Consider the following 12,570-nt stretch of genomic DNA (forward strand, 5'->3'; position numbering starts at 1 on the left):
GGGAAGGAGGAAGACAAGAGAAGGAAGGGGGGGTCCAATTCAGACTGGGAAAGGGGGGCGCACGCCACCTCAGGTCGCCCCTCTCTCTTCTCCACTAAGGCCCATGGTGGCCCATTAACCTCCGGGGGGTCCGGTAACCCTCGGTACTCCGAAACTTATCCGAAACGAGCTGAACCATTCCGGTGTCCAAATATAGCCTTCCAATATATGAATCTTTATGTCTCGAGCATTTCGATACTCCTCGTCATGTCTGTGATCTCATCCGGGACTTCAAACAAACTTCGGTTCAACAAAATACGAAACTCATAATACAAATCGTCATTGAATGTTAAGCGTGTAGACCCTACGGGTTCGAGAACTATGTAGACATGACCGGTCAATAACCAATAGCAAAACCTGGATGCTCATATTGGCTCCAACATGTTCTACGAAGGACTTTATCGGTCAAACTGCATAACAACATAAGTTGTTCCTTTTGTCATCGGTATGTTACTTGCCCGAGATTCGATCGTCGGTATCATCATACCTAGTTCAATCTCGTCACTGGCAAGTCTCTTTACTCGTTTCGTAATGCATCATCTTGTGACTAACTCATTAGTCACATTGCTTGCAAGGCTCATAGTGATGTGCATTACCGAGAGGGCCCATAGATACCTCCCCGATACATGGAGTGATAAATCCTAATCTCGATCTATACCAGCTCAACAAACACCATTGGAGAAACCTGTAGAGCATCTTTATAATCAGACGATTACGTTGTGACGTTTGAGAGCACACAAGGTGTTCCTCCGGTATTCAGGAGTTGCATAATCTCATAGTCTGATGAACATGTATATGTCATGAAGAAAGCAATAGCAAAAAAACTAAACGATCATTATGCTAAGCTAACGGATGGGTCTTGTCCATCACATCATTCTCTAATGATGTGATCCCGTTCATCAAATGACAACACATGTCTATGGCTAGGAATCTTAACCATCTTTGATTAATGAGCTAGTTAAGTAGATGCATACTAGGGACACTCTGTTTGTCTATGTATCAAGACATGTACTAAGTTTCCGGTTAATACAATCTCTACCTCTCTATCTCTACCTCTCTACCTAATCTCCCCTAATAATAAAGAATCGAGTGCTTCTGCCCGTACGTCATTAAAATTGCCCCCGAAGTTGGAAAAAATTACCCACCAATGCCACCTATAAGTTATAAAAAACGTTGCACACAGAAAAATTCGGACTGGGCCAGCCCATTTCAGAATATCTAATACTACGCCCAGCGCACAGAAAAAGACACACCTTGCCTGGGCCGACCTATATATGGGTGATCAATTTTTTATTTTTTATTTTTATTTTCCGTCATTGCTTTTTGTCTACTTGAAATAATTTGTGAATTTAAAAAGGTTTCCAAAATTTGAAACCGTGAGGTTTAAAATAATATTTAATAAATCATAAATGTTTGCGGCTTTAGAAATTGTTTGTGATTGTTCAAAATATTAGCAAATTTTCTAATAAATGTCCGGAAAATAAACATACATTAATGAGTTTTTCTAAAAAAAGTTCATGTATTTAAAAATGTTTTAAAATTTCACAAAATTTCGTCAATTCAAAAAATATTCATGTATTAGAAAATAGCATAAAATAAAACTGTTCATAAATTCGAATATATGGTTTTTGATTCACAAAATATACGCGGATTCAAAAATGTTCACTAATTTAGAAAATTATTTGATCAAATCCCAAAAAAATGTTAGCCGATTCTAGAAATGTTCGCAGATTAAACAAAATGTTTGCATATAATATGTTCATGAATTCAGAAAACGTTCTTGATTTTACAAAATGTTTGTGAATTTTAAAAAGTTCACAATTTCAAATATGCTCATGAGTTTAAGAAAATGTTCATGACTTTTAAAAATTGTTCATGTTTTCACAAAAATGAGAGTGATAGTGTATATCGATGATGTAGTAAAATGTGATCATTGCCATTCGAAATTATGATTTTTTTCTCTCATTAGAACGCACGGGCATGTTTACTATATTAATAAAATATGCATTACTTCTGCCTGTTCACCAGCAGCATTTTTTTTACAGAAGACCCCCTTTGTTTTCAGGTAATTAACTCGCTATATCAGTTAAGTGAGAAAACGAACCCTTTTTTACTGTTTTATAGAAAACCCCCTTCTTTTTCTGATAAATAACCCACACTCCGAGAAAACGTATCGTTTTTGCCTTTTTTCTATAATTAACCCGCATTCCATCTAGAACAAATAATACTTTATCAAAATACATCTTTTAAACCCTAACTCTAATTTTAACATGTTATATATTAAATTTGATTAGAAAAATATGTAGAATATGAATCTGATGTTATTTTACCTGTTAAACATTTTCAAAATGCTATTTAGAATGCAACCTTAATGAGTAGCGCACGATCCATCTTTCTTTGGTATTGACATCGACCCGGATTACAATGAACACCCCATCAAAACCAAATTGAAGACAGAAGAAACCGTCGATAACCTTGCATGTACGCCTCGGCAAAATATTGCATGAAAATAAAGCAGATTCTCATCTAATGCCGAGAGAGATGCCTCGGCAATATCTATTGGGGTCTTAGTCATGGTTATTGGATTAGGGACGTGCGTTATTTTCTTTTTCCGTTGCAACGCACGGGCTCTTTTGCTAGTATATATATATTATATATTTATTATTATATATATAATATATAATAATAATAATAATATATATATAATATATAATATATATATATAATATAATATAATAATATATATATAATATATAATATATATATATATAATTATAATTATAATTATATTATAATTATATTATATTATAATTATATTATATTATATAATAATAATAATAATAATAATAATAATAATATAATAATAATAATAATAATAATAATCTTTACCTACTAATAAAGCAGCTAATGCTTCTGCCCGTACGTCGTCGGCGATTTTGCAAAAAAGTCCCTGTGCTCTTTTGTATTCAACCCGCAGTCCAAAGCGAACCGGTATGAAGGGAAAAAAACACAACAACACACGCATGGGCTCGCCTCCTCTCCCTCTCGCCCATTAAGTCGCCGCCGCCGCCGCCCACACCGGCCGCTTTCGGCGACCTCCAGCGTCGTGCAGCATGCCCCCGAGCTCCCCACGGTCCGCGCCTCCCTTCCCTCCGGCTAGATTCTCCGCTCCCGGACTCTACCGCACGCTCGCAACCCCACCCCGTGGCTAGGGTTTCGGGCAGGGCTTCGCCGGCGCGTCTCCGGCGACCCCAGGTTCACCCCTCCTTCCTTCTTGACTGGGATCCGCCACCCCTACACCTCACCTTCTCTTCATATCCTCTGCTGCATATGCAGATGGAGCACGCCGTGAGATTTCCCCATCCACCACGGTCGCCGCCGTCAAGGGCTTCTTCACGGATCTGGGACGCCATGGACATGCAGCTCCTCAAGGACTTTCTATTGAAACATCTTGTCCATCATGTGTAGAACACGATGCACCGTTAAGTCAAGGTTCAGGACGACGTATATCGTAGCCCCATGCTGGCTTTTTTCCAATGCAGGACCTTCTACATCTCTGCATATCGATCCATTTTGGACCTCAGTAAGTAACTCAGTTTGCATCACTTCCCTTAATTGAACTAGATAAAGAACCATAGGTCAGTGCTAACTGGTACCTGGGAAAGCACATATTGTGGAAAGTTAAAAGGGTTATGATGATGAACGTAGAGTATCAGTCCACCAAGTCAAAGTTAATTTGATATGTTCAAGTTAACCATGGATCAATTCTGGAATGTTTGTTAGCTGAAATTGTAGGCAGTTCATCTCTGGAGTTATACCATCTTTTCTTGGAGTAGTCTTCCCTTCAAGTATTTCATCTCTTATCTATTAAAATAAATGTTAATAGAAAAGACATCTTTGGTCTCAAGAATTAGTAATACTCCCATTTGTATTTCCTAATCATATTTTTTCATTTTTGAATTACATCAAACCTATGTCTAGATTGTATACTACCCCGCCCAGCGTTATTACTTTGGCTGTATCTAACTTTAGTCAGTAATTGATATACCTATAATTGTTGTTCTGCACCTATGTCCACAGTCCACACTTCTCTAGATGGTCACACTTTTGATGTTGAACTGACTTCAGATCTCTAAACAAAGGATTTGCAGCATATATAGATGCATTAATGCCAATCTTTATCACTCTGTTACGTATCTACTCCTACCTACTTGAATCTTCTATTCCCAGTTAATTATAAATTTTGTTATTTGTGGACATCTCCTAAATACATCAAGTAATTTTTGTGTTAAAGAGCAGTACGTTCTGTTTTCATTTGTAACCCAAAGGTCAGCAACGTAAAGCTTGCATGCATCTGAAGGCATGTTCCATCCTTGAATATATACTAATATAAAGGCATGTTACAATTGTGTGCAGGTAGAAAATTCATCATTTTAGTGTCCATCTGAAGAATCACATCGTGATAGGAACAAGGACAATGGCTGGCATGTTGGTAGGAATCTGAGATGATAAAAAATAGTACTCATCCAACTGCTAACTGAATATGCTGGAAATTAGCTCATAGTTACACATATATTATTACTGGGGCAGTACTACCCTAGACTTGCATATTCAGAATTAATTGATCTCACACAGTAGTGCCATTTGTCGACACACCGTATGATATATGAATAAAACCATAAAAGTGTATATGAAACTGTATAATCTGGCACTTCGTTTCATGCCTACATCAATGCAATGTCCTTTTTATGTTATCATGGCATACATAGATAATTAAATGAGGATTCTTTGATAATGTCTCCATCTCTTGAGCTAAGCACATGCTGTCAACATCATGGAACGACATGGAGCTGCAGACATGCACTTTGGCGCAGAGGTTGACTTGCAGCTGCGTCTGCAATCTCCCAAACAAATGAGCAGCACCATGCAGTTGTGGGCTTGCAGCAGGTTGGCGGGCGAATGGTCATAGCAGGAATACAACGGGCATGTCGACTGCTGCGAGTATTCCATTCAAGTCGACAACTATATTTGCAAGAGGTGTGTTGTTTACTTGGAGAAATTTTTGAGAAAATCATCAATTTATTTAGCATTAGTTAAATCAGTTTGTCGAGCTGAGTTTTTTATCTTGATGGTTGTGAGAACTCTGATGGTAGAAGAATTCTGCTATTGAGATGGTTCTTCTATTTTTTTCCTGTACTCCTACTATTCTAATGCAACATCACTTTTTAGTGCTAAAGTACTAGCTTACATCCTTTCTTTTCCCTTTTTCCCTTGAAAAGCCAGGTAGAAGTTCTGTTTAAACACTTATATATAGAATACTAAGAATTTCTTTTTCTTCTTCTTGCTGTTGGCTGGTAGCTTTTAGTAGCAATTTGGATAATTCTGTGCATAATATTCTGTATGATTTTGGGGCAAGAAAGGTCGGGGATTCTGTTGTGGGTGGATCATGGCCTCCAGAACAATGCACACTATAAAGTAGCCTGAGCAAGTTGTGGGGGGTGCCTTCATATGGTTGTTAAATTGCTGCTCCTTTTCTATATGGATTAATGTGAAGCACCTCTAATTTCTCTTTGAAAAATATGTGTCTCTTTTTGTTCGATTTGAGTAACTCACAGTAGTTGCTTTTGATGTTATTGTAGTTTTACACCACCGTATGATCGATGAATTCGAGGTCTGAGGCCCGTCCAGGGGCTAGAGCAGATTCATCGGACGGTGGAGTTGAGTGACCCACTCATTGATACCAGGTGTGCTCAAGTGAAGCCAGGGATTTGATCCATCCATCTCGGAGCGCATGAATCAACAGAGGATCCATCCAGTCAAACAAGTGAATTTAGGCTTGATTAATTAGCAGGAGCATACGAGTGTCTTTTGCACATGTAGTTTAGGTTTGTACAGGTTCAGGTAGTCAACTGTTAAGCATGGTAGGATCCGCAAGCTGGGCAGTAGGCAGCGTCACGGTACGATCCAGCAGGACGGCGGAGGAGGCGGCCCGTGGTGACTGGGGAGGATACAAAGGGGGATGGAGAGGTTGCGGGAAATTTATGGGTCTGGACTGGAGCAGAGGGAGATAGAGAATGGGTGAGAAAGATGGAGATGTTGATAGGTAATACCTGTTGGAAAGAGATGTTGATAGTTTACTTTTCTTCATCTCCAACGCAACTATCAACTGATGCGCTGACTGTATCATCACAGTTCTCATGTAAGCAAAGGATCTTGCTTCTTCCCAAATTAGATTTTGAAGTATTTCACTTCTATTGTTTCTCCAGGTATACTGCATTTGATCACGGTTCTCATGTGATCGGCTACCTGCAGATCTACATACTAGGGCGATAATATGCAATGTAGGAGTCTTGACCATCCAATGATTTATTTGTGTTTGGTTTTGCTGCATCGGTCAATATGTGCATATCCTTGGATGTAGTATTGCTTTTCCTAAGTGTGTTTTGTAGATCAGATAATGATTCGCAATGTACTAGGAGGTTTGGACAGCAAGTGATTGTCACCAACACCAAGGATCAGGTTCCTGCCAGAAGAACCCAAAGCAGAGCAAGAGAAGGAAAATGAAGGTGAAGTTGCAGGTTCTGTTGGAGAGAGGGCTTCATCACATACTTGCTGCGAAGGCCATGTTGTCGAGGAGCCGGTGACTGCCGCTCCAGCTGCCTCACGCCATGCCCCGTAGTGTGGGGTGCATTGTGAGAGTTCTGCATCAGGCTCGCGCCACCGCTCCGGCAGGTACTCAACGCGCAATCATGGGTTGTTGTGTTAACTTGATACAGTTGCTGATAACAGTGATGCGGCACTCTAGCTAATAGGCAGTATTGGTGTCGACTGGAGCAACTAGAGTCGCTAGCTGTTATGCTAAAAGAATAGGGTGGATTTGCTTCATGCAAGAAGACAGTAAGGATAAAGCAGCAAAAAGCAGGCCATTAGTGGTGATGGATAATTTCTCCAATCAATTTAACGTAGATGCCTTCCAACATTGCACACTAAGCGATTGCATTTTTTAGATATATAGAAAGGTGGCTTCTGTTTTCAAGAAAGTTGGCATGGCGTGATTGTTAATTTTTTATGCCAACAATTACATACGCTTGGCTGACAAGTATACATTCTGAAATGATATTGACATTAGACCGAACCTTTAAACCTAGCATATTTATTTTTCTCACCTAATGATTTTTATTATGTATGATATGTATTGCATAGACTGCTGGCTTTGACATTACAATCTGGAACTAAATAAATAAAAATAGAGAAATTCATATAGTGGCAGTAAAGTGCTAACAAGTTATAATCTGTTTTTAGTTGCATTACAGTAAGAGGAAACCTTTATTTTACTTGTGAGCATTGTAATTGTTTGCGAAGGGCTAATGTTAATAAGATATGCATACAAATCTTAGCCTGGAGGCCGTGCTTTGTTCAAAGTAGCTGGGTATATGTACAATAAATAAATATTCATGTGTTATCTTGGTACTGTACAATATTGTTGAGAGTGGTTTAATTCACAGGTTTAGTAGCTCGTGAGAGATATTAAAGTTCATTTTGTGGTTGCACGTCGACACCATGGTAACTTCGTTGATATATGGTTCCTTGAACAAACATGCTAATATGTACTCTTGAACTGAGGTGTAGCTCCCAAATATTATGCCTCCGGTTATTTTAACTTATAAGTGGTAGTATCCAACACGTGAATTGCACAACTACTAGAGATAATTACTGTGTGATTGAAAGGGAGAGCGAGAGCGAGGTATAGAAGAACATAAAGAAGAAGGATCCAGATAAGTGCCATACGTGTGGCAGGAAGCAATTCCGTCCTGACGTTTTTTGATGGCAACTTTAGTTACCCGGGGATGGCAAGTTGTGAAGCATATCAACTTTCTGTCTGGATTGCAAGTTTTAGTTGGGGTTCCGTTTTTTTTTCGTATGGAAATTTTAGTTGTAAAAACATCAGGGCGGGCGTTACTTCGTGCTACACGTGTGGCACTTATCATTTGGAAAGAAAAATGGTTTAATGATAGAAATAAGTTGACAATGCTGCCTGATGTCCATAGATAATTTAAAGGTATATGGTACACATGTTTAATGTGAACCACTAAAATATGTATGTCCTCGTTACAACGTAGGTGCATGTTACTATCCTCCTCCTATAAGTATAATCTTCCTCCTATAAGTATAAGTAGAAGAACAACCACGGCTCCTCTTCTGCTCTATTTCTTCTAGGTAGGCAGACTCCACCTAAATTGCCGTCTTATGTCACCATCGAATGCTGTTAAACTCACCTCACAAAGATTGATCGACAAGGAGAATCCATTCAGACGAAGAAGAGGTCGAACCATGCATCATAGATGATGAATTTCACCGTTCAATCTACACTGACCACCGCAAACCTATGTCGCACTCAGTGAGAAAAATTTCAATTACTCACAACCATCCACTCATCCGGATTCCCTCAACCTCCTGATATTGTCCATCATCCTTGTGTTGTCATTGGCCGTGTGCACTATGATCCATGCCATGCCATCCGCGAACAGGAACCCCGAATGTCAGCCGATCCTTCGGCTATCATGCCCCCATGATGTAATTCTTCAGTGAGAACGTTCAGGCTGGAATGATCCATGGATATTTTGTTTGCTTCATAGCGAAGTATGTCCCCGTTGCAACGCACGGGCTCTTTTGCTAGTATGTATGTATATATATATATATATATATATATATATATATATATATATATATTAATAATAAAGAGAATTGAGTTTCTGCCCGTACGTCATCGGCATTTTTACATAAACCCCCTACTGTTTGAGGTATTCAACCCGCAGTCCAGCAAGTAAAAAATGGTTCGCCAGGTGATCCACTTCCAATTTCCCCTCTGCGCCGCCACCCGCCAGAGACGACCGCGCCCGACCGCCCGATTCCGCGCCTCCCGCCGGAGACCGCCGCCGACGAGGGCCACGCCGGCGATCTCCCATCAGGCCGCCTGCCTCCTCTTCGGCGTTCATGTCGGCGGCGACCTCCTGTGGTGTGCAGCGGGAGAGAGCTTTGAGTAAAGGTGAGAGTAAGGAGAAGAAATAAGAGAGACGGGGCGATGTGCTGCAGGTGCTACTCACCGGCGGGAGGACGGCGAGGGCGGAGCAAGGCGGCGGCGGAGTGGGCCTTGGGCGATGCAGTCGGATCGAGCAGTGCTCGATGCAGAGGCGGGTGCTAGCTCGCTGCTCCTCTCGAGACGGAGCATGGGCACGATGCAGTTGACTTGGTGGAGAGTGCCGGCGCCTTGACGACTCCAGCGAGGTAGAAAGGCCTGGGACGGACACGGGGGAAACGGATCAGTATGTTTGCCGGCTAGATCGGAACGTGGGCAAGCCCAGGCGGCGTGTGGCAACGGATGAAGGTGCCCGCGGCCATGAAGCTCCGATGGTAGCGCTGCAGAGAGCAAAAAAACGGAGGGAGCGGAGGTCAGGTAGGAGATGGAGAGCAGAGGGAGGAGGAGAGGCCCAGGCGCAGCTGTGCGTGCTCACCGGCGGCCTAGCCGACAACGCGGCGGAGCGGCAGTGGATTGGCCGGGTCGGAAGCTTCGCCTCCGTGGCGCTCGTTACTGGTGTCGATGCTGCTGGCTCTGGTCGCGCACTCTAGGCGTGGCGGGGCGACGCCAAGCCGTTTGTGGGCTTTCTGGATAGAGAAGGGAGAGCAGCGCGTCGCCGGAAGCTGCCATCGCCCCGCAACCATGATGCCCGTCGCCTCGCAGCACTAGCCATCGCCTCTCGCAGCAGGGCATGTCGAGCTCCGGTGGCTGGGGCAAGAAAGAGCAAGGAGAGAGGGGAGCCTATTAGGCGCAGTGCTGTGGAGGTGTGGCGATGAGTGAGATAAATTGCGCACAGCGGTGCAGGGAGCCGCCGGACACGCGTAATGAGTGCAGGGCGGCTGATGCGTTTTTTGTGTGTGTGGGAATGATGCGTTCGTTGACTATAGTCGGCTGAACCAAAGCCGTGTGGGAAGTCCATGACTTGTGGAGCACCTCGCACCAGCGAGGCGCTGGTTTCTTCTAGCAATCAGCCAACGTACTTTGAGAGTAACGTGTCAGCCTGCACACATGTTTTTTTTAGCATCAGTACAGACACAAGTGCTCATATACACGCGCATACACTCATCTCTATGAACGCACACACGCACACCTTACCCTTATGAGCACTTCTGAAAGACTGAGCGGGCATATCATCTTTCTATTTTTACTTGGAGTTGATTGGGTATGGATCATTCACGGACGGGTAAATATCTCCGAGTCTATCAATCGGACGAGTTAGCGTGCACACATCTATATTTTTTTTGAACACAGTACAGACGCAAGCGCTCATTTAAACGCGCATACACTCACCCCTATGAACGCACACACGCATACCCTACCCCTATGAGCACCTCCGATAGACTGAGCCGGCATATCATCTTGAGATTTTACGAAGTCACCGTAGGCGCCTCGTAGTTGACGGGAACGTCTTCTCCCACTGAAAGTGTATTATCGCCGGAATTCCTGAAATAAATCCAGAATAAATGCGAGCATCAGGATTTGAACCCTGATGGATTGGGGATACCACTGTCCACCTAACCATCTCAACCAGAGGTTGGTTCGCGTGCACACATGTATTTGTTCGCCTAACCTATATGCACATGTAGCCGGATTTGGTACCAGATATTTGGTTAGTACAATATTGGATTTATCTTTGTTTGTGTAAAAAAATAAAAAAATATTGACGGCAACCAGGACATGAAAATTGGAAGACAAATATATACACACATGTTAGGACACACGTCCAAAACATCATTGTTGCCACAAAAAACTCTATTGTTAATTGACCCATTGTGGTTGTCGTCATCAAACTTATTCCCTATAGGGAGGGATGAAGAATAGAGAAAGTGGAATGTATAAATATGAATTAATTTTAATAGGAATGGGTACATATAGGACTTAATATATGATATGTTTATAGCTGCTACAGGTATGCGAATGAGGCACAATTACTTATGCATCGATAAATGTTTAGATTTATGTAATGCATGGGTTGTTGAATATCAACAACTTATTACACGTAATCCAATTTCTCTAGAGCGAGTTGAAAAAGTGGGTATTATTAGCAGGAAAGAAGATTACAAGCTTTTAGAATACAATGAGATCTTCATAAAGTGGATCCTTATGAGTCTTGCAATGGAATATCATATTACTCACATTGACAGGTAAACTCTCAAATACCAGACGAACTCTCACATTTATTTTATACCCGTTGCAATGCACGGTTTTTTTGCTAGTTCTAGCATAAATAATAAATATTTATCATGATATAAGGAAATATAAATAACAACTTTATAATTGCCTCTAGGGCATATTTCCTTCAGTCTCGGCATAACGAGCTGTAGCAACGGTGGATACTTAGGGAGAACACTTATACCTTGAAATTCAGTGAGAGATCATCTTATAATGCTACCGCCGTATTAAGGAAAATAAGATGCATAAAAGATAAACATCACATGCAAGCAAAAAAAGTGATATGATATGGCCATCATCATCTTGTGCTTTTGATATCCATCTCCAAAGCACCGCCATGATCACCATCGTCACCGGCTTGACACCTTGATCTCCATCGTAGCATCATTGTCGTCTCGCCAACTATTGCTTCTATGACTATCGCTACCGCTTAGTGATAAAGTAAAGCAATTACATGGCGATTGCATTTCATACAGTAAAGCGACAACTATAGGGCTCCTGCCAGTTGCCGATAACTTTTACAAAACACGATCATCTCATACAACAAATTATATCTCATCACGTCTTGACCATATTGATACGTCTCCATCGTATCTACTTTTCCAAACACTTTTGCCCTTGTTTTGGACTCTCACTTGCATGATTTGAATAGAACTAACCCGGACTGACGCTGTTTTCAGCAGAATTGTCATGGTGTTATTTTTGTGCAAAAATAAAAGTTCTCGGAATGTACTGAAAATCAACGGAGAATACTTTTGGAATATATAAAAAATGAAGGAAATATGCCCTAGAGGCAATAATAAAGTTATTATTTATTTCCTTATAATCATGATAAATGTTTATTATTCATGCTAGAATTGTATTTACCGGAAACATAATACATGTGTGAATACATAGACAAACAAAGTGTCACTAGTATGCCTCTTCTTGACTAGCTCGTTAATCAAAGATGGTTATGTTTCCTAACCATGAACAATGAGTTGTTATTTGATTAACAAGGTCACATCATTAGTAGAATGATCTGATTGACATGACCCATTCCATTAGCTTAGCACCCGATCGTTTAGTATGTTGCTATTGCTTTCTTCATGACTTATACATGTTCCTATGACTATGAGATTATGCAACTCCCGTTTACCGGAGGAACACTTTGGGTACTACCAAACGTCACAATGTAATTGGGTGATTATAAAGGAGTACTACAGGTGTCTCCAATGGTCGATGTTGGGTTGGCGTATTTCGAGATTAGGATTTGTCACTCCGATTGTCGGAGAGGTATCTCT

At 41.3% G+C, this 12,570-nt stretch overlaps 2 long non-coding RNA genes across 3 annotated transcripts; one reads left to right on the top strand and one right to left on the bottom strand.

The window, feature by feature from the left end:
* The first annotated feature begins 3,375 nt into the window (after positions 1-3,375).
* Positions 3,376-6,694, top strand: LOC119331292. Of its 2 annotated transcripts, none has more exons than XR_005160439.1 (4): positions 3,376-3,622; positions 4,456-5,076; positions 5,679-6,380; positions 6,516-6,694. It is a non-coding gene; the product is annotated as an uncharacterized LOC119331292 (long non-coding RNA). The 2 variants fall into 2 exon arrangements; XR_005160438.1 differs by having other exon boundaries at positions 5,679-6,238; positions 6,306-6,694.
* A 2,069-nt stretch (positions 6,695-8,763) lies between these two features.
* Positions 8,764-9,972, bottom strand: LOC119331043. Its single transcript, XR_005160370.1, has 3 exons — positions 9,552-9,972; positions 9,144-9,456; positions 8,764-9,050 (listed from the first exon to the last, which is right to left on the bottom strand). It is a non-coding gene; the product is annotated as an uncharacterized LOC119331043 (long non-coding RNA).
* Positions 9,973-12,570: the final 2,598 nt, after the last annotated feature.

Source organism: Triticum dicoccoides, chromosome 7A, assembly GCF_002162155.2.
Source record: "Triticum dicoccoides isolate Atlit2015 ecotype Zavitan chromosome 7A, WEW_v2.0, whole genome shotgun sequence".
Lineage (NCBI taxonomy): Eukaryota > Viridiplantae > Streptophyta > Magnoliopsida > Poales > Poaceae > Triticum > Triticum dicoccoides.